The 26,759-nt window shown below is 39.1% G+C and overlaps 1 protein-coding gene across 1 annotated transcript in view; it reads left to right on the top strand.

Annotated features, from left to right (window-relative positions):
* Nucleotides 1-3,459: 3,459 nt before the first annotated feature.
* Nucleotides 3,460-26,759, top strand: part of Brinp1 (BMP/retinoic acid inducible neural specific 1) — a 185,357-nt gene continuing 162,057 nt past the window's right edge. The window contains exon 1 of the mRNA XM_031377667.1: nt 3,460-3,839. The gene's annotated coding sequence lies outside the window, so the exon portion shown is untranslated. The remainder of the gene's footprint in view (nt 3,840-26,759) is intronic.

The following is a 26,759-nucleotide window of genomic DNA, read 5'->3' as shown; positions in this document are numbered from 1 at the left end:
AACAAATTCAGATAAATTGAAATCACGTAACTTTTCTCATCATAATGCAATAAAAGTTTAAAAAAAAGTTCAGTATATTTTCATAAACAATACACAGTCAGTAGGAATTGTGACATTCTTAAAATGAGTGGAGAGTGAACAAACATCATTCAATCCATCACAATATCATAATGTGTGATCCCATTTCCTGTGTAAATGTCCTCTATCAAGGTCTTTTTATAGAAACCACCTCAAGGCCCACAGATAGTAAGTCTTCACTTAAGTCTACCTTAATTTGTTGGAAACTCCCTCCATCCATGCAAGCTTTTTGTAAATTCCGTGGAACTAGCAAGCAGCTGCTCACCAACACCCACCCCAAAGAAAGAACAAGACATTTCTCACATATCTCAAGCTTCCTTAAATGTTCTTTCTTTGGCAAAGGAAAAAAAAGAAGTATATTTTTGGCCTCTAAACCTTTTCCCACCAGTGTGTCTTTCTGCAGAAATGTGATCCATATGTTTCTGATTACTTTCTTCATAAGTCATTAGAAATGCTGTGCACTAGGAACTTGCCTGATGACCAAGAAGTCTTAGGAGACAGTTTGAAATGGCCCTCTCAGCCTTGCCTTGTAGAAACACAGCAGCTAAAAAGAGCCAAATGCAAATGAGCTAAGACCTAGAAAGGTTCAGGTTTTGTCTAAAACTCAGATCTTTTAAAGTTCCAGTGAGCCTTAAATGTGCCCTGTGAAGTCTTCACATCATCCTCTGGGGACAAGGTCTACTGAGTCCTCCATTGCCACGCATTAGTCAAGGGTTCCAGGTATCCAAGTTTGTATTTATGTTGGGCACAATATTCCACTGAGTTCCAAGGTTGTCCAACCACCCTAGGGTTTTCCCATTATATCCTGGAAAACAAATAAATATTTTAGATGTAGACATGAGTGTGGAATTCCAGGGATGATCAAATCATGGTAACATGAATCGAGGTAGAAACTCATGTGTCAAGGAGATTAGTCTCCTGTTACATAAAATGGGGTAATATTATTTGTTTCATATCACTCAATCCATCTTTCTTTCCTCCCTCCCTCCCTTCTTTCCTTCCTTCTTTCCTTCCTTCCTTCCTTCCTTCTTTCTTTTATTTCTTTTTGAGGCAGTGTCTCATGTATCCCAGGCTGGCCTCAGTCTCACTATAGGTGCAGATGATTTTGAACTTCTAGTTTTCCTATCTTCAACTCCTCAGTACTGGTATTTTGGGGACATGCTTTAGGCTTTGTGAATGTGAGAAAATCACTCTAGCAACTGAACTCTATCCTTGGCTCATCACATAGCATTTTGAGACCTGTTTAGAAAATATTCCAAATGAAGGTTGTTGCCTGGTAAAAGTTCAACCATTTCCCTGTCCCCTTCTATTTCTCCATGTTTTCCAGTACATAGATATATAAAGGATTCCATGTTTCTGAGTGAAATATTGACTGTGTTGGGTGACTGATAACAAACAGATTAACTTTTTATGTTATTAAGTGTCTTATTTTTAAGTCATTTTGACCATATACTACCACGAGAGTCTAATTATGAAGGAAGATACAGGAAAGAGAACAAATCTGTCTTGGTCTTCATCTGAGTAGGTTGTTTTAGACTGATTTCTTGACTGCATCACCAGCTGTTGTTGGTATTTTTCAAGGAGGCAGCTCCCAGCTGGGGGTGACAGAGCAAAACAAGAATGTGACAAATAACTAGGAAGCAATGTGGTATAGATGAATAGAGAGGACTAAAAAAAAAAAAGAAGAAGAAGAAGAAGAAAGGGTACAAGATAGCAACTGGGACTTCATGTGTGGTGAGTGTATTTCTTCATAATTGTAATCTTTTCAAGAAGAACTGACCAGGATCTCAACTCAGGCCAAAAGCCAAGGGAAGAACTAAATTGTTGCCCAATAAAAATAGAAGTTTCTGAGCTTCCATCAGTCAGAAAAAGAAATCACTCATCTGGTCAGTGGCCAGAGAGCTGTCCGTGGTACTGACCTACTCTCATTTACATTGCAGCGCTAATGCAGAGGAGACCTCTCTTGGGTTCTGCTGCTATCCTCTCTCCTCTGATCCCGTATGTTTCCCTCTGCTTCTCCTTTTTCTTTGTCAATGATGCTGATTTTTCTCAGTTTCTTAGTTTTTAATTCAAGGTTTTTTTTCCTCTTATTTTGCTGCAAAACTCCTCCTTTTCAACAACTTTTTTTTAGGTTCTACATTTTTCTACCGACTGCATCTTTCTTGTCACCTTTAGGTGAGAGAAACATTGAAAACAGTAATAATCACAGCACCGAGTAATATACAGGGTGCATTAACTACATAGAAGGAATAGATAGATAGATAGATAGATAGATGATAGATAGATAGAAAGAGATTATAATTGCACATATATTAAAACTATACTTTCAACTACACAACAATCTCATTAGAGAGTTAGTTATCTCATCTTACTAAACAGGGAGAAAATAAAGGCCAAGATCCTACACAGGCAAGATTCCTGTTTATGCCCAACACTTGCACTTTTCACTGCATCTGGATTCCTTTACATTGTCCAATATTTTCCTTATGGTTTCCTGCCTCTCATGCTGGTAGCTTTGACAGAGCTTCCCACCCAGGCCAAATATTTAAAGGACTAGGAACCTACACTTCTGGTGGGATTTAAGCTTTGAGTAAAGTAAAGCAAAATACACAGAATGCAAACAATGTGGAGATTTAGACCATGCAAAGACCTTCCGTTTTACTTCAGGCAGAGGCCCTGCCTACACCTCAGGCTGAATGCGGAGTTTTTCTCTATCCGTTTTCTTGTGTTAGTCTAGCTACACTGGCCTTCTCCCTGTCTCTGGTGGTCCCTAGAGAACTTTGCGTTCTCTTCGGCTTCCCACTCTGACATCCTTCCCACGTAAGGAAGCGCGTTCTTAATTCTGGGAGGTTAAGTGGGCTCTCGCCTACACACAAAAACAATTTCCAGCAGTCACAGGGAAACACAGAGACACAACGGGACTCAGACGTGCGTCACCCCAGACAAAACCCACTCAGGTATGTACACGCAGTCACGTCAAGCTCCCGCATAATCAGAAATACCAGACGTTCTCGCGCATCACTCAGCTACAGACCCATTTCAGCTAGAATCACGATTCGGGATCTGCGCTCAAACGGTCCTTTTGGGTGCTCCTGGAAGGAGTCTCGCAGCACTGTCCCCAGACACATGTGAGTTCCCCTGAAGCTCATCCTTTGCCCACCCAATCTGCCCCTCCCTTCAGACGGCCCCACTTTTCTTCTCCTCTCCCTTCTCTTCCCCCAACGCCCGAAGATGTACAAAACGCTCCTTGGAATCTACCCCGGCTCTCAGCTCCTCCCTCCCCGCCCCCGGCAGCCTCTCCCCCATTCATTTTCCTCCGTCGCCGGCAAAGTCCCTCCCACTGCCTAGCCCGGCCTCCTCTGCTCCCCTCCCGGAGACCGCGGCGCACTTGGACTTCCCTCTCCATTCGCCAGCCGCCTCTCTCCGGGTCCCCACCGCTGCGAACTGATCTGGCGCGGGGGGGTGGGCAGGAGGAGGAGAAGAGCGCAGGCAAAGGAGAAGGCGAGAGAGCCAGAGAGCCAGAGGCTGAGGGAGTAGTGGCCACCTTCTGGAGCCGGGATTCATGCCTGTCCTCGGGACCAGCCAAGGGGACTTTAAGGCTGAGTATGAGCCAGGCTGCTAGGAGCCAGGTACCCCCACGCCTGCAGTCCCCGCGCCGTCCCCGGTATGCGAGCTGGACGCAGGGCTCTTCCAAGTTCCCACCGAGCCGAATAAAAAGCGTCCTTCCGCTGCTCTCCGCCAAAGACGGACATTGACTCCAGGTAAGGCGACTCCGGGCACAGTTCCCCACAGCCCCTCTGCCCTTGGAACCCGCCCCGGACCGCAGTCGGGGCGCCCCCGCCCGGGCCTCCCATCCCCCTTCCAGCACCCTCGTCCGGTCTTCCCTCGCCTCCAAGTCCTCATCTGTTCTGGAGACTGGGTTTCCTGTAGATTGGACTCCATGGGTTAAATGCGGATTTTAGTTAAGTGTCGTGTGTGTCCCCGCGCGCTCCCGACGTGTGTACCATGGTGAGAACTTGATGTGGTGCTACTGTATATTTGCCTGTGCAGCGTCGTTTGATGCGTGTCGCGTGTCTTTCTCTCTGTGTGTGTGTGTGTGTGTGTTCGTGCCCTATAACCTACTTTCAGTGCGATGTGTGTGTGTGTGTGTGTGTGTGTGTGTGTGTGTGTTTGCATGTGTGTGCGTCTGTGTATTTTTAATTAGATCTCTTCAGCTTATAGGGAATGGAATGGGGTTCTTACTACAGTATCACGTAGCCACCAGGAAGCCCGCTGTGGACTTCCTCGTAGGTCTCTGGGCATTGCTTTGGGAGAGATACTAGGAATAAAGATGATGCCTTATTTAGCCCAGTGATACCTATGAAAGAAAAATATCGTCTAAATTATGGGGCAGTGCTGCACACTTGAACTCACCGTTAAAAATGAAAGAGACATGTCCAAAACCCGAGGCAAACGAGATGCTGTCCCTTTAAATTCCACACTGGGCAGACTCTAGGATTCTGATGGGAATTTGGAGAGACTGAGTATGGAGTGAGAAGGAAAGGAGGAAGTCAGGGGTCTCCTTATCTATTGCATGACAAATGACAAGTCTTGGGTAGAGATATCACCCCACCTCCCTGTTGCAATCATATCAACCCCCCCAGCCCTTTTTTGAGGGGGTGGTCTGGGTAAGTTTGCCTGAATCATCTCAGGGGAAAAAGAGTAAGCATCCTCTGGCAATGTGATTGACCATCTCAGTCTCATCGGGTACCAGAGAAAATAGCATTTGGGGCAGCTCTGGGTGCTTTGGCAGGAGCCTGATAGGTACTTTCCTAGGATGCATTCTTTTTGTATTCTCCTTCTCAGGCAAGCTTTGGAAGCCCCAGAACATCTTTCTCATGGCTCCAGGAAGTTAGGAAGCTACTTGGAGAAGGGTGTGTTTTAGTGTGTTTTCGGGGAGGGAGGATCTATAAGTGTGTATTTAAGGACTAAAGGACTACAGTTTGTGAGGGACAGTAGTGGGGAATTCATCACAGAATGTGGTGTTAGTTGACTTAAGCTGCTGTCTGGTTTGCACCCCAAATTTTATGCTTGGCTCTAAAATACTGCCAAGGGCAGGGAGGCCTGCAAAGACTCTCAGGAAGACTATTTGAGGTAAGGGTCTCCTTCCTATTTCCGCCACCTTTTAGGAGCTTGTTTAGGTAAATACTTTGGCCACCCTGCCCAGGCACAGTTGGGCTTTGGTTCTGAAGCCAGCCATTGATTTGATTCCCGGCTGCCTTTTCAAGGCTTGCCCTACTCAGCAAAAAATGCTGAGTTTTACTGCTGTTAAGCATGGCTTCCAGACTAGGCAGCTGTTACTTTCTCAAGGTAAATGGCAGCCATTCTGCTTGTAAGCAGTGAAGCTAGAAGATGAGGTTGGTGTGGTGTGATAGAGTGTCTAAAGGGTCACTAGGAAGGCCTCTTGAGAGGAAAGAAAATAAAATATACCTTTAAAAAAAACACTTATACATACATTTGTATCTTCTGAGGAAAGATAAAAGCGAACGTGTGTTTGCAGGAACCTGCCCTGGCTGGTGGGTGTCTGTTCTACTTGCAAGCACTTGCACACATACCATTTTTTTTTTTGGCTACAGGCTGATCTCTCAGGCTGAAGGCTTCAGGAGGGCAAGCCCATAGAGTAGACTTTACAAAACTCAGGTTAGATCACAGCATCTTAATGCAGTTTTGGGAGGGGTTTTGCAAGCAGAAGAGCCCTCATGTTGGGATGGGCTCTCATTATTTTTGTTCCAATGTATAAATGATCTATTGCTATTAAAGAGCAAGCAGGCAGGACTCTGGCTCAGAGAAAGGATGACAGTTTCTCAATATTCACTAGCAAATTGGCGGCATGGCCAGGACTAGAACCCAGGGTGTTTTTCAGCCAAATCAATGCCATTTTTTTTTTTTTAACTCCATTACCCTATTCAGGAACTCACAACACTTCCTAACCGTACCTGCCCACCACACTACTACTTAAGGTAACTGATTGTCTTCCTTTCTGGAACTTCTTGTTTCAGAGATGCATTTCAGACCTTCTTCATACGATTTCATGGCCCAGGAGAGAAAGTGCAGAATGCCTCAGTCATTCATCTTGCTTCACAAAAGGTTTTAAAAACATATGCCCACGCAGGGAGAGAGAGAGGGAGAGAGAGAGGGAGAGAGAGAGAGAGAGAGAGAGAGAGAGACAGAGACAGAGACAGAGACAGAGACAGAGACAGACAAACAGACAGACAGAGAGACAGACAGAGACACAGACAGAGAGAGAGAGACAGATAGATAGACAGACAGACAGAGAGACAGACAGACAGACAGACAGATAGACAGACAGACAGAGAGACAGAGACAGACAGAGAATATATTGTTTTAATGTCATCAGAAAATTAAATGCACATGGGGATCCAAGACTATATAACTGCTATATAGAATCCAGTAGAAAAATTGGACTGTACTGATCCCTTTATGAGAAAAGTTCTGCTTTCTGAAGAACAAAATATATACTTAGACATCCATGCAAATACTTCAGGAAGATTAATTTACTTACATTAATTTAAATCTCATGTCTGTACATTCATAGTATAAGCACAGGAGCATATACAAGAATATATATGAATCCATGCACAGGTGTATATATACAGGTAAGAAACCTCCCCTTCCTAATACATACCCCTAAATGTGACTAATCTCTTAAACTGCAGGAAATTGAGCTACCCTTTGTAAGCACATGGCTTGTAGGTGGACTCACAACCTCAGGGAAAGGAAAATATAAAGCCCTTTGAGTCACAGGACATCCAGAAGTTGAAATCAATTTCACTTAAAAAACAAGTATGTTACCAGTCTTTTAGATGCTCTTTTGGGGGTTCAGAGAAGTACTCAGAAATACAGGGATTTTAGGCCCTTCTGCAATAAAGCCATTAACAACCTCACAAACGTTGTCTTTTCTGGAGCTGGATGGCACTTTAGCTCCCAGAAGGGGGAGCTATGACTCCACTCCAGCCCTGGAGAAAGAGCTCTGCTATTCCAAATAAGCTCTGGGGCCCCCCTGCTGAGTTGAGAAGGCCCAGCTCCTGCTGGAGGGAGTAAGACTGTAGCAGCAGAGGTGGGGACAGTAAAAATGTTCTCTCCTGCTCAGTCCAAGTGGGACATGTCTCTCTCTTAGTGCTTTCAAGAGAGTTTAGGCTATTGATCAAATAGTTCTCTCTCTTTTTTTCCTTTTTTTCCCTAACCTGCCTTTGCCAGAAAGGACCCTGCAGTATGTGAGGAAATGTTTTCTGATTTGCATATACTTTCTCATTCTAGTTTCTTAGATGAATTCATTAGGAATCATAACCAAATTAGGCCCTTAAAGTTACTCATAGTATTTTTCTCCCCTGCATCCTCTGACCTAAAACCTAAAATTTAACAAGTAAGTTAATGAACTCCTTGTAACCATATCAAACAACAACAGGAAACATAGAGTCACCAAATATAAATTTTCCTACAAGCTCTCCATGGTTTTTCACTATAATCTTTCATATGAAAGATAATGGATACATCAGACTTCCCTCTGTAGAGTAAATCCTACTTACACTGTAGCATTTCACTCAGATAATGTATCTAAGAAGTCTTCTCACAGCCTTGTTTCAGAAGCAGGCTCTTTGACTTGATTTTGATATTTTTTGAAACTCTATTTATTTAGTTTTTATCTCTATTTGCTCTGTTTTCCAGCCACCCAGTGATAGCTTTCTCTTTATCATGTTAACATGTGCTCTTATTAGCAGTATTTCTCTCTTAATAGCTGAGGACTGCCACACAGTAGTTATTTTCCTTTTTTGGTTTTTGTTTGCATATTCAGTGTTAAAAGAATCTGTCAGCCCTCCTTCCCCCAAAATTTGATTCTTGCTTACTCAAAAGAAAGGCATTATGCCTTTAAAAGGACATCACTTAGCTCAGCCACGCAGGGGTGCACACAGGCAGTTACATTATATCAAACTTGACAGTGCCCCTTGCTGTGTCCCAGGATCTTTAGTTTCATTCTCTCCTTTAATCTCTCTTCTCATCCAGTGAGGTATATATATATTTATTGTATAGAAGAAAGGGAAGCTCCTTTTGTCCAACACCTTTTAAGCAGAGGGGCAACGATTTGAACTTTTTGTGAGCATCTCTTCTCTTCTACTACACAATCAAGATCACTCATAGCCATTGAGACCTCCATGTTCAATGGATGCTAGAGACAACTGTGCATATTGTTATCTTGCCTTTAGGGTATGAGGATTGGTATAGGATCAAAAGAAAGAATTTATTTATTTTTCAAGAGCAGTAGGTGCTGAGTGTGCTCTACTTGGCAGATGTTGTCCTAGAATAGTTGGAGAACAAGAAAAATATTCTCCATATTAAGCAACATGGTAACCACTGCACTCTTAAATGAGCCAATGGATACCAGTGAAGTGAGCTGTTCATTTTGTTTAACATTTATTTGTTTCTCTTTTTGATTTACACAGCTATTTGTGGCTGGTGGACACTAAAATGGACAGTTCAGGTTTAGACATCAGGAATATTTTATAAAGATAGGCCTGCTTTCATTGAGGTTCACATATAAAGGAAGAGATGGCTAATAATGAGTAAGCAAATAGAAAACCACAGTAATTAAATCTAATATTAAATGTCATGCAAGTAATTAGGGATCCCATGCTAGAAGGGAAGGTGGGCGATATAACTTTAGATGAGTTAGTCATAAATAGTCATAAAAAAACATTTCTGAAGAAATAGTACTGATATTGAGATTTATGTAAGAAAATTGAATGAAGTCATTATGCGGGGAGGGGGGATGGTTAAGAAGGCTAAGGATATGCAGATTCCCATTGTAGACGAATGTGTAAATGAGGAGGTGATACAAGATGGTAAAGACAGACAGAGACCATATCAGAAAGGTCTTATACAAGAGGGAGAGAGGTTTTGACATCTCTTTTGACACATTTCATTGGGTAGTACAAGGTACCAGAATGGAAGGCATTCTGGAAATTAACAGGTCATTATCAGGTACTCTCTGCCATGTTTTTAGCACTCCCATTTTTAGTCACTCATTTCCATGTGTTCTTAATTTCCAGTCCTGCTTAGAGTACCACATTCTAGAAACTTTTCGCTTTCAAACACAAAAGTCAATGGATAGAAAAAGGGGAAGAGAATGAACATGTGGGCAGCAGGTAACTGAAACATGTGGGAAAGAGTAGAACCTGGCTGCAGTTTCAATTTGCAAAGATTTTTCAGATATGTTACTCTCAAAATAATTTGAACAAAGTGTTTGAGCAAATATGCTAGTGAAAGCTGATAAATGTAGGCCACCTAACAGAAGAGATATGCAAATTCCCAAATAGACATAATGGGATGGCAATTGTCATTTCAAAATCCCATAGGTTTTTGGAAAGGGGAAAGCTAAAAGAATGCATTGGTAAAGACAGGGATGATGATGAACAGTAACTATAAGATCTTGGTGGTTTGTATATATATAATTTTATAAACCTTTACTTCAAAACTTCATAGGATAAAAACACAGAGACATAAGGCTCTTGATTCTAATCCTGGTTAAGAGCCTATCTTTCTCTGTCTGTGTTTGCCTTCTGTAAATTTAAAAGGACCATACTATGGCTTAGCTATAGAATAGATATTGCTGTGTTGTATGGAAACACAGCATGACAAAGTTCTTCTTAAAGCAGAGAGAGACACATACATGGTGGCTGTGCTTCATCATAAGAGTTAGATATCCTCTCAGAGATGAGCCAATCTAAAGGAGGTCATATCTCACAGCACTGATTGTGATTCAAAGCAGGCTGGCTGAGTGGGATAGATGGTGAGCCTGTTGCCACTGGTGTAACTCTTAAGAGCCAAGTGATTAAGTGTTAACATGAAAACCACTATCCTCCTGGAACACAGCAGCCCAAAATGGTTTTCTACAAATCCATAGACAGTCCTTGCTACTGAGGGGGCAAAGAAGACAATTAAGAAAATAATGAGGCCAAGGAAAAGTGAAATTAACTTTTTTATGTAAGAGTGAACAGAATTTTTTTCTCCCAGGGGGGCTATCTTTTGGAGATTGCAAGTGGCCTTAAGGAAGATAGCCTGAATAAGACTGGGTGTGAGAAAGTGTACAGCGGTCAATTAATAGAGTTACCTACTACCCCCACACAGAAAGGGCAAGCCTGATGAAGGCATATAATCTATCATTCTTAACAAATTCTGTTCTCACAGGGTGCAGAGCTGAATGAGGCATGTTGGCATCGTCTTGGGAATAGCTAAGTAACTGAATCCCCCAAGGGTGGGAGGTAGATCCATAAGGCTATTAACAAAAGAAAGATGCAATCTTTTTTTTTTTTTGTGTGTGTGTAAGCTGTAAAGGTTGGAACAGCAGGGCTCCAAGTAAATGGCCCATCTAAACAGCTAGAACCCTTTGTAAGGGTTAACCCAATACAGGTCCCAAAGGCTTTCTGAGATATAATTTATCTAGCTTTTCAGATGCTCAGAAAATGAGCCAGTGGGGAAGAATAGATCCTGTGGGTAAAGTTGAATAGCCAGGTTACTGATTACAATTTGATTTAGATGGAAGAAGGTTGTATACATATCTACAGGATGGTTGTACTTCAGAGGTTCTACCCTATTAAAGGAGAAGTTCTCAAGTTGCTATTCTAAGAATTAGCCATCTGTAAAAATAGATGAAATGCTTGACATCTGTAGGAATCCTTGGAATATCCAGAAGTCCCATGAAAAACCTAGGAGAGCATTCTCTCAGAATGCAACATACACCATATCCTCGAGCAAATAGGTTGCTGTTTATACAGCACTGGGTAAAGTCAATTTCTCATACAATTGAGGAGTTCTGAGTTTATAAGCACATTTTAGGGAAGAACCTACAAGAATCCTTCCTAGTACTATAAAAACATCTGTACAAGCACAGAAGCCATTAAAAAAAAAAGAAAATCAGCATTTTGGTATGTGTAGGCGTGTAGAGGAAAGATTGAAAAATAGATTACCTGGGAAGGGCTAGTAATATGGTTTTGCTGCTGGGACACATTATTGGAGACATGACTCTTTCAGTGGAAGTGTTCCTCATCAAGTACCATTCCTGAAGATGGCAAAGGCTGAGGAGGGCTAGGAAGGTTATGAAGAATTTTATTTTAAGTGTATGTCAACAAGACAGCATCTTTCAAAGTCCAGTGAAGCCTTACAAATGATTTCCTAAATTATTAGTATGTCAGCTGCATTTTTGTACTTTTTGTCCTCTCTTTTCTTGCACTAGCAAAAAAAAATACATTTTTTCCGAGTTCAACATTTAAGAGTGGCTGAAATGTCACTATTACAAAACTACTCTTGAACTGGGAGCATATGTGTCAAGCTTATTTGCTTCATGTTCCTTGTACTATAATGTTGTACTATAACATTGTAGATTCTTTGTTGTGTATATTCTATAAGCACTTAGCAGGTAGAATAAACTCCTACTCTGGAGAAGGGAAAATTGAGGTGTGTAACAAAAATGTGTCCTGTTGAAAACCATATACTAAGCCAAAGGTGTGGTATGGAGGATTTGAACCTGTTTCTAGCTGACTTGAAAACAGAGAGATTAAATGCGTGATGACTGGCATCTGAATACATATACTACCACCTATTAGCTCTCTGTCCTTATCAAGTTTATCCAATGTGCTCATTTCAGTTTCACCATCTATAAAATAAGGCAAACAAAAGGGACTCTGTATGGAAAAGAGATTGGAATTTAAGGAGTTGATTCAGTAAGTGCTTCAAACTGTACCTGGCAGATTGTCACAACCACATACCATTAACTAGTTTTGGTTTTATTACTGCTATTCCCTGATGTATCAGATTGAACATTATTTGCAGTCTTAGGTGTGTTTTAAAACTGGAAAAATCATACACAAAAGAGATTAGTTTTTGGTTTGAGACATGACCTTGTATGGGAACTCTTGAGACCATTTTTGCAAACTAGCCCAGCATCCCCCAGTGCAGCAGTGTGTCCTTATAGGAGAGACTAAGAAAGTAGGAAAAAGGCTCAATAGTATGCAGAATTACTAAGGCAGAATTTTTAATTCTCTGTGTTACTATGGGTCAAAAAGAAGATGTAGAAAGGTCATTGACCATGAGAGCTGAAAGTCATCATTCATATAGGCTTGTTTAATTTTCTCTCCTTTTCCTTTGTCTTATTTCATATATAAAACCATTCCCTTTAAGGTGAAAATAGAACCTGAATTGGCTCAGGAACCCTGAACCCCTGTAACCTTTCTGTCTGCACCTGTCTACTTCAATTTCTAATATATAACACGAATATTTCTGTCTGGTTTACCTTAAAGCATAGATGATTGACAGTAGCTGGATGCTCTGTAGACTCTGTTTATCTTTGTCTTCATGATTGCCTTTTACATCATCAATGCCATTTATTTTATCAAGTTCCTAAATACCTTGAAATGATTTTTATATTACATTTAACCTTTAGTGTGATACTCCAGTTTAAAATTATTCTCTCTGTTTTCCCAACAAGGACTTTCCATATACAAAATAAAGAATTCACTGTGAAATATGCAATAAGTGACACTATTTGACCTCAAACCTTTGTCTACTATGGCACATTAAGTGTGATGTTCTTTTCCTAAATTGCCCTCCCTCCTTGCATTAGCCTAAGGCATTGTGTAGCTAGTAGCAGCTTCCAGCCCACCCCAAATGGAAATTGGTAGCTTCTTATAGTGGGAGTTGATGGTTGTTACTTGGCCTCTGTTGTCTTGGGCTAGGTCAATCATTGCCACTCATCAACCATTATGTCATAAGGCTTTGCCCTCAGTTCTGATCTTTCACATGCCTAAAGTGGGAAGGCATCCATTGTATTTTTTTTTCAGGAGAAGTTATAAATGGGACTGCTAGAAGGAGCTTCCTAAATCCTCAATAACAATATGCATTTTTGTTCCTTTCCTTCTTTATCTGTCAGTATCATGAATCTCTTCCACTCTTCTAGTGCATTCTGGCTGCCAGTTTCATAGGCTCTTAAAATAGTAATTTAATTTTACAATGCCTCTGTAAGAAACCTTAGCTTAGCCTGTTTATTTGCACCCTAATCATGGGAGTTCAAATGCTGCTAAAACCAGGGCCAGCAGTCATAGAATAAGCAAGGTACTTTCTAACCTGGGGCCAATGCCAAGACTTTTCTTTTCATGGAAAGAGTAACTCAAAACCTACCTGTGATCTCAGTGCCACTGTTAAAAGCAACTCAAGAAATTGTAGGGTGAGATGACATGAATTTCAGCAGCCAGATGTTGCAAGATACTCTACATATTTCTAATTCTCTGTCTTTTTTTTTTTTTAATCTTTTCTCTATTTACTTAAACACCTGTATACTTACATGTAGCCAATAACATGGACATTGAACACAGTTTGGAACAAGTAGAAAGGAGAACTGCAGATATTTTGGAAAATGATCAAGTAGAGTCACCCCTCCAAAATGCAATACCATCATCCAAGTCATAATTGTAGGATCACCTGCTATTAGAAAGTAAAGTTGGGTAGAACGTTAAAATGGAGAGCATGCATGGCTACAGATGTATATTTTGTAAAAAAATATTTTCTTTCCATTTAAAACAATAATTGGCAATAAATTGAGAGGAAAGAAAGAAACTATTAGAAGGTATTAGAAGGGTTGTTGAATGGAAGACTGTAAGGAAAGATGATGATGATGAGGGAATATATAATGATATGTTTGTATGAAAATGCTACTATTACATTTTACCCCCACTAATAAGAAGGGGGTTTGTTTTGTTTTGATTGCTACTAGGACATCTCAACCAAGTGTAACAAGAGAGATGAGATAACATTAGGAAAGAAGTTAAGATATAATGTAGCAATGCTTTGCTACTTGAAAAGAAAGAAACTGTAAATAAGAGCAAAAGCAACAAGATTCCAAGAAGCATTATGACAATGTTTTTGTTGTTGCTGTTGTTGTTGTTGGTGGTGGTGGTGATGATAATGGTGATGATAATGATAACTATGATGGTGATATTAATATTGTTGTAGGTTGTTTTAACAGTAAATGCGAGGTAAGCAGTGCAGGAAAAGAGAGACTCCTTTATAGTATTAGAAATACACATTCAATACACATGTGGCCTGTGTTTGTTTCACTTTAAAAGTCAAGGAATAGAGCTGTCAAGGTGGGCTAGGAATTAAAGTACTTGCTGGCCAAATTCATATTGGAGTTAATACTTCCAGAGGTCATGAAATGCCAGATGTACATAGTCATAACCTATAGACCCAGGGCTCTGCCAGTTCTGTCAGCAAGGTCTGAGTTAGCTGAGAGCTACTTCAATGACAAAAGTAGAGAGTAATTGAGGGAGACTTCTAGCATAATCATCACCTGGGTTTCACATGTATATACACGTGTTCCTGTACACAGGAGAAAAAAATAAATAATACAGGGAGAACTTCCTATTTTACACTTCTTTGTGCCAGACATTGTTCTAAGAGCAGTGAAAATAACTGTGAACATGAGGGATTAAGACCCCCCAACCCCATCTTGGAACTTATGTTCTACTTGAGGAAATATATCATAGAAATAATCAAGCAAAAATATAGTGTTTGTCAGATGGCAGTAAGTGTACTAGAGGAGGGAAAAAAAAACAGAACATGACTAGAAAAGGAAAGTGGGTGGCACAGATGGCGTGGTGGGACAGGGCATGCTAATTCATGTAAACAGGCAGGGGAAATGTCCATGGGAGTGCTGCCTTTTCTAAAAGAGGTCTGGATCCAGAAGACTGCAAGACACCTAACTAACCAGGTAGGATAGACTTCCAGGTGGAGGTAGTTAGGTAAAATCTTCTTGACCCTTGAAAGTAGAAGAAGGAGAATTAGAGGGGTAGGAGCAAGTAAAATTCAGAAGTGGAGCCATGCTCAGGATGGATGTTCTGAGGTAGGATTCTGTGTAAAGAGGCCATTGTGAATACAGTGGAGGAAGCAAAAGGAGGTGAGGGGGAGATTGAGAAGAAGATCAGGAGACCAGGAGCTCCATCCTTGACATGCCCCAAGCCATCCCAATCTTTACAAAGGGTACATAAATGCTTCTAAATCAAGAATTGGACTTCCCCTTATAAGTCAGTTAGAGGTGCACAGTCTGTGAAAAATGTTCCATCTGGAGAAGAAAGTCAAATAAAGTAAAACAAAACACAGAATGAACTTTACAGACTAGACTCCTGGCTTTTGAAAAGTATCTTCAGATACCAGGAGATGGGATGAGAGGAAATATCATCTGTATAATGGGGTAGCAGCAGGACCTTCCATGAACTTTTGAAGGAAAAGTGAATATCACATACAGACAGTACTTGAGAATACTTCTTATGTACAGCAAGTATTTCATAAATAGCCCTTGGGGAAACTCTCGCTGAATTGACTTCCATATTGGTGAGCAATTGAAGAGGCATAAGAACCAAATTATCATAGAAAGCATGATTGTTGAATAAGATGCACTCATGTATTAATGGCTATCTTTAGATAATGGGTTATGAATAAACTTCATTCTATGATGCTTACCTGTACTTCCTGATATTCTGTAATGAATGTGCAATATGTGGGTAACCAATGCTTTTACTAGTAGAATCAAGGAAAGCGAGCAATCCATGGTAGGTTAGAAGAAAAACTAAAAAGCAAAGGAATCCATAAATAAATGTTGTCTACTTTTGTAAGTCATCCTAAGACAAATTTGAAGATTCAACTTCTATTTTTACTCATCCTTGGTTTAAGTAATAATATTCAGAATATACTGATGATTTTCTAAGCGATTTATGATTTCTTATAAACAAAAGAGTACCTATTAGCCCCTTAAAACAAAGTAGAACCACATTTATATTAAATGAAACCATGTTCTGAAGAAAGGATGTCTCAGGCAGCCTTTTCTCTATTTCAAATTTTTGGTAAAGACTGAGGCTAGAGAATTAATGCACAGGTAGGCTATTTAAAGTTTTTGGATTTAAATCTAATAATTTCTACTTATATAGTTTCTGCTGACTATTTAGAGAATTATTAACTTGATTATATCTACAATCGAGAATGACAGGAGGCAGGTGGGAGAAGAGAAAAGAATATCCTTGGTAGGCCTTTTGTAGGTCAGACTTTGGTATAGCTACTGTATAGAAGATACACATCTAGACCAGGACAGTGGCAGAAGAAGTGCTTGGTTGGTAGCACAAAGGGAAGTGAGGGGTTAAAGATGGCTTCTTCTAAGGTTGTGCTGATCAGAGCCTCCTCTCTCTAAACACTACTTGCAGAAACAGCAGGGTCTCAATTATCTCAATGTGGGCTGTAAAATTCTAAAAAAAAGTTCTCAAAACAAAATTAAGTTTAATTTGCTTTAATTGAAAAATAAACACATGCCATGTACAGCAGTCACAGGAGAAGGAAAAAAGGCCTGAAAATGAAATGAACTGTTGAGTATGGAAGACCAGTATTAGATACAATAAAATGGGAATTGTTGTTGATTGAGAAAATGTATTTAGGGTTATATTGAGGAATAGAAACCAGTGGCAACATGTCTTGTGTTCTGTGCAGTTGATAGTTTTATTATTTTTAAGGACAGTGAAGAGTACTTGGAAAGCTCTGAAGTTGGAGTCAACAATTCAAGGCTCACCTATTCTTTAATTCTTCACTTTAAGGGATTTTAGTAAATCATATTTAGCCTCATTTACATTATCTGTATAATAGGAGAAATAATCTTTTTTTAATAAGAGAATTGCTAAAAACTAATATACATGGAAAATTTAAACTTAAGAGATGATATGAGTGGATGCATAGGAGAAGAGGAAAAGGATGAAGAATGTTAGAAGAAGGCATTGGCAAAGAGGGAAGAAAAGCATACTACAGTGAGGCCAGCTGACTCAATCTTAATATTTATTAGGAACTTTTTGTACAGGTATTCAGGGTTTGTGCTAGATGTTAGGAATAAACATCTGGCTATGCTTCCATGGCGTTTGTATTCTAGCAGTAAATATTCTAAATCTTTAGGCTATAAAATTAAGCCTAGGCAGTGAGAGATACCTTTGGATACAGGCAACATGCTCTTAGAACTCTTTTTCTCTACTGGATGTTTTTCATTTTTGTGGACTCTCTGTCCTCACCACTACATATACCACTTTGGGCTCTTTTAGGTTCTCCCTGCCTCAGACAATGCCATGGCAACCTTATTCCCACCAAGAGATTTGAGCTTCAAATTGTAAGCTATAAATGTCAGATTCGTATAATATTGACATCTGAGACTCATAGTTGTAGAATTTTAGAAGCTATCAAAACTTCAAATCATAGAATCTTAGGATAATAAAAACTTAGAGGCAGAATCTCATAGACTCATAGAAAGGAATACTTGTGGAATATAAAAATCCAATCTCAGTACCATCAAATATTAAAAGTCCTGGGATTATGACATTAGAGTTTTTTCAGAGAGGGTGACTGTGGTTGTCTTGTATATTTTCTCTGCTACCTATACAAACTAAGAATACAGAAATTCAGACAAATAAATATTCTGAAATAAATGTACATATATGAACTCAAACATGGGAGATGAAGTACTCATAACACTTTTAGTAAACACATTGTCTGAAGGACACCCGTAGTGGAGACACACAAATTTTCTAGGTGTTCTAGCATTTCCTAACAGAACGATGGTTGGCATTATTGACACCCAAGACAAACACTTACCTTGAGCACAAGAGAGCTTGAAGAAAAATAGGAATAACATCTTTACTTACTGGCCAGCTCTGATATAGTTTTTATGTTGTCTGTTATTTTAGAGACCATTTCTCTAAATATGCAGTGTCTTAGGACAATGCTAGATTGAGCTAGGATAGCATTCATGCATGGCAGTCTGTGATTTTGATGCTATTTCCAAGGCAGTATTTTGCATGTCTGGTGATTTAGACCTTTATTCCTGTTCTTGTCCCCAGCTCTTCCTGTCTTGTACACATGATAAACTACTGTTGATCTGCGCTCTGCCTTATGTTTCCTATGAAACATTGCCTCAGATCATCTACACTTGTTTTAATCCTGGCATCTGTTTCATATGTGACATTTATTTCCTCCGGAATCTATGTTCTCTCACAGGTCTTCATATTCAGTCAACTATTTTGACAGGTAGAGGAAGAATCTGATTTGGAGAAGTGCATACACTGAGCCAAGCTCTCTGTTTTATACTATGAGGGCTGTATGTTTATGTAGATGGTGGAGGCGGTAATGATGGTAGCAGAAGGTGATGGTGTATGAGTGTATGTGTGTGAGTGTGTGTGTGTGTGTGTGAGTGTGTGTGTGTGTGAGTGTGCGTGTGTGTGTGAGTGTGTGTGTGTATGAGTGTGATATGTGTTAATCCTTTAAGTATCATTTGTGTGGTGTGTATGTAGTATGTGTAGACAGAAGAATTTGTATGTATGTCATATGTTTGAGATGTGTGTGTGGTGTGGAATATATTTCTCTGTGTGTATGAATGTGTATGATATGTGTGTATGCTGTATATGTGCTGTATACAAGTATCTTTCTGGTGTAAGTGTGGTCTACATAGTATATAGTATGTTGTACACTATATGGTATGTATAGAGGAGAGAAGGAATATGTTTCTGATAAATGTGTACAGGTAAGGTGTATGCGATATAGGTAGAGTTTATGTGGAATGGTATGTGTTTGTGTTATGAGGATAGTATTGCATTATTTTTTATGTATAGTGGGTGGTGTTTAGTGTATTGTGTGATATGTATATATGTTGATATGTGTATGGTTGTTTGTGGGTATTGTGGTATGTTGGGTATGTGATGTGTAATATTATGTTTATATGTGGCATGGTGAGTAATTTTGGGGTGTATGTGCATATGCCTCCGTGTGTGTGAGTGTGTGCGCACTTTGCATGTGTATGTGGACATATGTATGACTCACAAATAGTGAGGTAACTCATTTGTGCTTGAATGCAACCATTGATTCCCAAATGTATTCATATGTGAATAAAATTTCATGGAAATGAATGTTCTCATCAGGAGGTAAGACATGTAAGTGCTCGTATGGTTCATGAAATGCATTTGTTAAGCAGCTATAATATTTCTAATAATAAAGGATGTGCTTGAATGAGTTTTACTATATTTGTATTTGAAACAACTAAGTAAGCATTGCAATGTTTATTTGAATGATGTTTTGAATGTATCTCTTGGAATTGATGTGCTCACGGGTGATAAATAAAATGGAATTAATATAGTTAAGAGTGCTAGTGTAAGAGTATAGTTGTATTTATGTATGTGTGGTTGTGTACATGTATGTGTGTATATGAATGGGTTCATGTGCATGGAACAATTAGAATTTTCTAATGTGTACTTCTTACTGCTTTTGCATATATATGTGTATTAATATGTTTCTGTTTAACATATTGTATGGTTTAAACACTAATCATGCATAAAAGTAAATGTTTCTTGTTGTCCCTATGGACTAAGGGAGAGTGAATTGTGTGGGCTATATAGGAAAATCACCCAGGAGATGTAGGTTGACAGTTTAATGTAAAGTTGATCACATTGCTGACATGACTAAGTATTTTGTAGGGTTTCTATCTGACAAGTTATTTTCTCCAAACAGCTATTTTTTAGAGTATGCATATCCAGACCCTGACATGCTAACTGGGTCAGTTAATCTTGGGTAGGGCTGACTTGAGCATTTAGTGAAATTTCCTTCAATGGGTCAGAAGAATAGCTGTGAGTAGAGGCCCTTCCAGATTCCACACAGAACAGTCATTTACGGTACCTGAATGCTTAACATGCACTCAGTAAGGAGACAGGCATACAAAGTTCTCTCTCCCAGGTCAGGTCTCCAAGTCATTTGAATAGCACTTGATGTGCTTGTGTTAGGTGAAGTGAATATGCCTCGAGAGAATATCACATCCTGATGTGATCATAGGGGGAAAAAAGTAAGAAAAAGAAACAGAGAGCCCCAAATAAGCAAATGCCACTGGACATTCACAAAACAGAGGAAGGAGGAAAAGAAGGGATGGGAGGTGTTGATTCAAGGTTAATTGAATAATTTAAAGTTACATAGGTTCAAGTAGCAGGCCATTTCTGTCAGTGAGGTTTTTCTCCCTGCATTTCTTTTCCCAGTTTCCTGTGCTGGGGTTTTTCCCTGGCTAAGGCCTGAACCCACAAAAATCTTATGCTGTCTGCCATTTAGCCAAGCCCCATAAATACTCTGCATTCATTGCACTGAAGTTTAGAGGGGATAAAATAGAACTTTGAAATTCCCCTTCATTTTTAATTAAAAAAAAAAAAAAAAAGGATTGTGGCCAACACTGGGTTTCCACTTCTTTTAAATCAAGTCTGTTTTTAACCTAACCGTTGCTGCAGTTCTATTGTTGCAAATGTGATGCACCGATCCATCTTCCTTGTAATGCGTCTCAGTTTCTGCTCCATCTGTCGAAGAGAAAACATTTGCAGAAATCTCTCGGCTTTTCTCCAAGGGCTGAAACCTCAGTTGTAGCATGAAATGCTGGGCAGGAAGTAGATTCAGACATTGGTGGAGTAGGAAAATTGATAAAATCTGTTTCTGGTATCTTTATGATTATCTATTCCCACAGCTAACCATTTCTGATATATTCAGCCATGGCCACTATGGTGCTAGATTGTGTCTGCAATTCATTGGACATTCCCATGTTGTTTCCTTCTACTTTGTATTGCAAATGGAGTCCTTAGTTCTGTTCTCATAAGTCCCAGCTCTTTATTCTTTAAAGATTCTTGGGATTTCTGTTCTTTTAGTGTGTGTGTGTGTGTGTGTTTATGTGTTACATGTTTCTGTGGATGTGTACTTCTGTACATGTCAGTGCTCATGCATATACGTGCAAATGGAGGCCACAGGTCAATATGTGTGTCTTTATAATCTCTTACTTTTTGAGACAAAAAAAAGTACAGAAAAATTACTATTATTGGCTCTATCTACATGTCTCTGTTGTACAACCCTACCCCATGCGGAATATTACAGCTGTGTTTCAGTACACAGACTCCATGTGTGTTGTGGTCATCCAAGCTGCACCTCTTTATGCTTACACCATGAGTACCTTCTTAACTGAGTCACATTCTCAGCCACTGTCCTGAGGTTCTCTAATAGTCTGTCCTTCATAATAAAAAGATCAGGTTTTGATACGGGAGAAGCATGGCAAGACCTAGGATTACACCTTGATTTGCCATGCTTTAACTTGGCAAATTGTTCACGTTTTCTGAGTTTGAATTTCTTGTGAAAATCCCAGGGGACTGTGAGGATTAAATGGTTTAGACTAAGGACAAATGCTTTGCAAATTGTGAGATGCTGCTCTTAGACTATACAGATACAGTCAAGCCATTCATTTGTTAGTTCATTTTGTTTGCTTCCTTATTTACTAATAGATTATTGGCAGGGTGAGTACTATGGATAAAATCTGTTTTGCAATACCATATCAAAATAAATAAATCAAATCTATGCTTTATAAAAGCCCATAAAAATGACAGCATAGTGTTTTGACATGTAGTCATGGGTAAGCTTCTCTTTCCTCTTCTGGTAGGACCTCGGGGTGCTAGGACCTTGAATTTCAGTGTTCCAGAAGAAAACATTCCCGAAGCACCACTACTGACAAATATTAGCATGTCTTCAATGGTACAAAATTAATACACTCTCACCAGTGTTTCCCGGTGAGCATGCTCTTTGGTATTTAAGTAAAGTGGTTGAAATTCTTTGTCCAAATGAGAAACTTGCAATTTGTTTTTTAGCAGCTATGTTCAGTATTGCTAAAACTTGGTAGAAACAAAAGACTCTTTAGGAGGTAAATGGATATATAAAATATGGCATATCCTGGTAGTAGAATATTATTCAGATATCAATAGAAAAGAGCTAGTATTATGGCATGAAAGGATATGAGGAAAGGTTAATGCACATCACTAGTGATTAATTTTGAAAGGTTATATACCATGTGATCAACTATACAACAATATGAAAAGGAAAAAGAATGGAAATAACATTTCAGTTAATGTTAGGGGTTCAGAGGAGCAGGGGTAAAGTATAGAACACAGAGCTTACAAAAGGAAATTGCTGTGTATGATACTGTTATATTAGACTCATATTGTTGTGTATTTGTTGAATCCATAAAACATGTGTCACCAAAACTAGAGCCTAATATAAAATATAGACTTTGGGTGGTAAATACGTGTCAATATATGTTCACCAATGGACACGTAGTGTTCACTATGGTTTAAAATATGAAACAGTGTGCTATGCAGATTTATGCATGTAGAGTGGTGGGAGAATACAGTGTATAGTATACATAATATATGTAATATACTATACACTGTACTTTCCTTTTACTTTTTGGTGTGAATCTGAAACTAAACCTTAAACAGAAGAAAAATAATAGATTTAATCTTGGATAGAGGTTAGGCTGGAGATGAGGTCAATCAGGAGAACATTCTAGAAGAAGGAATATCTCAGGGGACAATGTCTGAAGCGTAACCTAGGCTTTGACTGGCTGAAAATATCTACAGAGATTGTAGAAAGTAAATGAAGAGACGCTAGTAAATGGTGGGGAGTGACACGAGAGGTTATAATAATGGAGTGAAGTAACAGCTTATCCTAGTTCTCATTTACAGGTGGGAGGTAGCCATTGATCCGGGTGTGATCCAGGAAAGAATTCAATAATAACAACAGTGGCCCTTTACCTTACAGTTGCCAGACCCTGTCTTCAGTTTCCATTCATTACTCACTGTACACACAGAGACACTATGAACACAGAACAATATGACGAGGAAGCGGGCACTGAAGGAAGCTGACATCATTTGCCCACATAGATTGTTACTCTCAGGGTTTGAGTCAAAGTCAAATCCATCTGCTTTCATCCCTCACAATCAGGTTTGCATTGTAGGGAAATCTCCATAGCTCTGGGAAGAAGATGTTAAGCAAGAGACAAATTATGTTTGTTCTTGAGTATAAGACACTCCGGAAGAACTCTAGGAAGAGGAATCGCTCTGGCAGTCTATTTCCAGGCATAATTCTGAAACTCTCCAAGGAGGTAGATGAGGGTCAATGGAGCATCTAAGAAGTGTGTCTTTTTGGGCAACTTCCTGCTCTAAGTGGAAAGAAAGTGGGTGTCTGTGCAGGAGCTGACCTCCCAGGCTTCTGTTAATTAACATCTTCACATTTAGCTTATTGGCTCAGTACAGATACCTAACATTTCCAGATAATATCATGGAAGCTGCCTTCTTTGGCAATTCATTAGAGACAAAACCCTAAAGTGAAAAGATCATAAAACAACTCATAACCTTTATTTTTCTTCTATTATTAGATTTTTTTATAGTATTCTAAATTCCTTGAGGAAAAGTTCCTAGCACCTCAAACTCAAAGATCTAAAAGGTCTTTGAGATTTTTCTTTCTATTTCTCAGTCAGCGAATACCAATGCACTTGACGCTTCCTTCAGCCTCTTTGTATTCCTGCAATGCACATTTTTGATGTTCCTTTCATATGTACACCTTCCTTTAACATCCTCTGTGGACCAATGCTCATAGGTTGCTAGTATAGAAAAGTGTGAACCACTTTTATGCTGGCATAAAAGTGTGAACATATTGATGTTGGAATGCACAGTCTCTTACACTGGTAATTATTTAAAAACCAAATGGCTTTTCCTGAAATGAGAAAATATTGATAATTTCATATTTATTAATGTATTTTTTGTACGTTGGACTTTTCATTTGTTTTATAGCATAGAAGGCTAAGGGTCACAGAAGGCCACTCATTCCTTATTTGATTAGAGGATACTATTAGGGTATCTTTGCATATATTATGTCTTTTCCAAATCTAATCATCATCACAGGTGTGATATGTGTGTGAATATGACAATATCGTTTCCATGTTCAGGTCTATTTGATGCATTTCACCCTGGTAGGGAGCTTCTAGTCAATGTGTCAGAATCTCGTAAACTTAGTTGCTAAATGCTCAGATTCTGCAAACAGCAAATCTCATTGTGAATCATGTACCCACTCCCAGTACTTGTGTACCCTCACCAAGGAGAATACTTAGTAAGAGAGTGCTTCACTTACCCTATTTGTAGGGAGAAGAACAATACCTCACTGGAATTGTGATGATTGCATGAGTTGACCAAGGCCAATACATTAAGGCAGTGCTCAGCACATAGTAGATTCCAGTATAACTTAATCTAGTCATTAAGGCACAACTCAGAAAAAGCAAAACTATGAGCAGTTGTTGTATCAGAAGGCCTGGTCTCAAATTACTATTGCAGGTCTTCATGAAAAGCAATTTTTAAAGATGAATAGGACATTTCTTTCATAAAGAGAATATAATGGCCAGGCAGCGGTGGTGCCAAACCTTTAATCCCAGCACTTGGGACAAAGAGGCAGGCAGATTTCTGAGTTTGAGGCCAACCTGGTCTACAGAGTGAGTTCCAGGACAGGCAGGGCTACACAGAGAAACCCTGTCTCAAAAACAAAACAAAACAAAACAAGAAACAAAGTGAAACAAAATAAAAACAAAAAAGAACCAAATCCCCAAAACACAAACAAACAAAGAGAATATAATGGGTAGCCAGAGAGATGATATTTCATATAGAAGAGATTTAGAATTACCTATTTTTCTCCTTTTGAAAAGTGTTTTGTAGAGTTATTGGTAAGATCATTTATTTCAATTGGATGAGGAGTATTAGCAGTATTAAACTGATGGGTCTTCTTTTCAATAGAGACAACAAAAGTAGAGTATCTCTTCTCCTTAGGAATTCATTGCTATGAAGACCTTTTTGCAAAAGAAATGATGAGAAGATGCAAATAGCGTTGAAAATTAAATTAAAGAAAGTTAAGTTGTTAGGATGAATTTACTTGGAGTCTGGAATCCTCATCGAAAATGCTTACGCTTGGATCAATCTGGAAAGGGTTTGCAGACTATGTGAGTGGAATCAGATGTATATGTGCGTGTGAATATTCAATGAGGCAAGGGCTGTGGATGTCTCTAGCTCTCAGGATTTTGCTTATTGCCATAGATTAGGCTGCCATCTGGCTACTACCTGCATTCAAGATGTTGCATGGATTCTGCAGATATTCTGAGGGTTTTCAACAGTGTCTTTGTCTTCATGCACACACACACACAGACACACAAAATACTTGCTGCACATTTGTGCTATGAAAAAAAGCTGGTTGTGTTGCATGACAGCATGTCTGAAGCCACATTTTTATTAGCTTGGAAATTTTTTCTGACAGCAAAACCTCATGTTACACACACATGCATACACACACACACATACACACACATACACACACATGTACACACACAAAGAGAAAGAGAGAGTGAAAGAGAGAGAAAGGAAGAGAGAGAGAGGATTCACATGAAAAATACCTCTTGCCCCACAAAAGAATTATGAGCAGAGAATGCTAAATAGAAATGACTTTGAATGCTCTTTTTAGGAAAACAAATATGGTTTTACAAGTGTATGATGTTTGTAACAGTTGAAGTTGAATTCATGCTCTCAGAAGCTATGAGGTGGAGGTTAGGCTTAAGACCTTGGCAAAGGATATCGGGATTTCACTATAGAACCTTGGAATCTGTCTGTCCATTTGTTCTTCAATTCATGAACATGCATAGACAGTATCAAATTTGTGCTAAAAGTTATAGAAAAACTATGATATATTCTGGAAGACTTTGATGGTTTGATATAAATTGTATTCTCAGCATGTGCTTTGTGTTGGAGTTAAAAAAATACAAATATGATACATGACCTTTACAGTCAGGAGAAAGGTTAATATTAAATAGAGTGTATCTCTCTCTCTCTCTCTCTCTCTCTCTCTCTGTGTGTGTGTGTGTGTGTGTGTGTGTGTGGTGTGCATTTCAAATTATATATATAATTTGTTACATGCAAGACACTGTACCAAAACATCTCATATGCATTATTTTAATTCTTTCTGCTACTTCCACTTCAGGAAAAATATATAGTTATTATCTCAAACTTAAAAGTAGGAAATGTATTCAGAGATGTTAAACAAGTTACTAAGGAAACAAAGAATCTCAGTAGAGTGAGAAACAAAGAGATATTCGTTGAGTGCAACCTCCTTCCTTTTCTCTTCCTTTACTCTATATTACCCTCCGCATGCCTAGAGGCTCTGGAGGATAGACTTGGAACTTAGCAAAGTCATCAAAGCTGCTTAAGATGAGTACTGTAGAGGTATTAGAATTATCAGGAGGGCACAGTAGGGAAGTGCATTTCAGGTTTTGAGAACACTGTGCATCATGGGAGAGTAAGTAGTTCTCAGTAGGTGATTTGAGGACATCCAGGGAGTTGGGGACATCTTTGTCTCTTTGTATAGGACAACATCAGACAAATAACAGCATGGCAAATTTCAGGATCTGTCAAAGAATACTTTTCAGGGACTAATGGAGGAAGGAATGATTTACCAACTAAGTTAGGAAACATCTTACATAAGTACAAAGAAAGAAAGAAAGAAAGAAAGAAAGAAAGAAAGAAAGAAAGAAAGAAAGAAAGAAAGAAAGAAAGGAAGAGTAGGCATTTAATGTTGATAGATGGGCTATCCAATGTAAGAACAACTTTGAGATGGCTGTCATACATGGTGATGGTATTCTACACTAGGGGGTAACACATTGGAAAAGTTAGAGCCATAAACCTAAA

The sequence above is a fragment of the Mastomys coucha genome, unplaced genomic scaffold (assembly GCF_008632895.1).
Source record: "Mastomys coucha isolate ucsf_1 unplaced genomic scaffold, UCSF_Mcou_1 pScaffold18, whole genome shotgun sequence".
Classification (NCBI taxonomy): Eukaryota; Metazoa; Chordata; class Mammalia; order Rodentia; family Muridae; genus Mastomys; species Mastomys coucha.
This window is presented reverse-complemented; position numbering and strand designations above follow the sequence as displayed.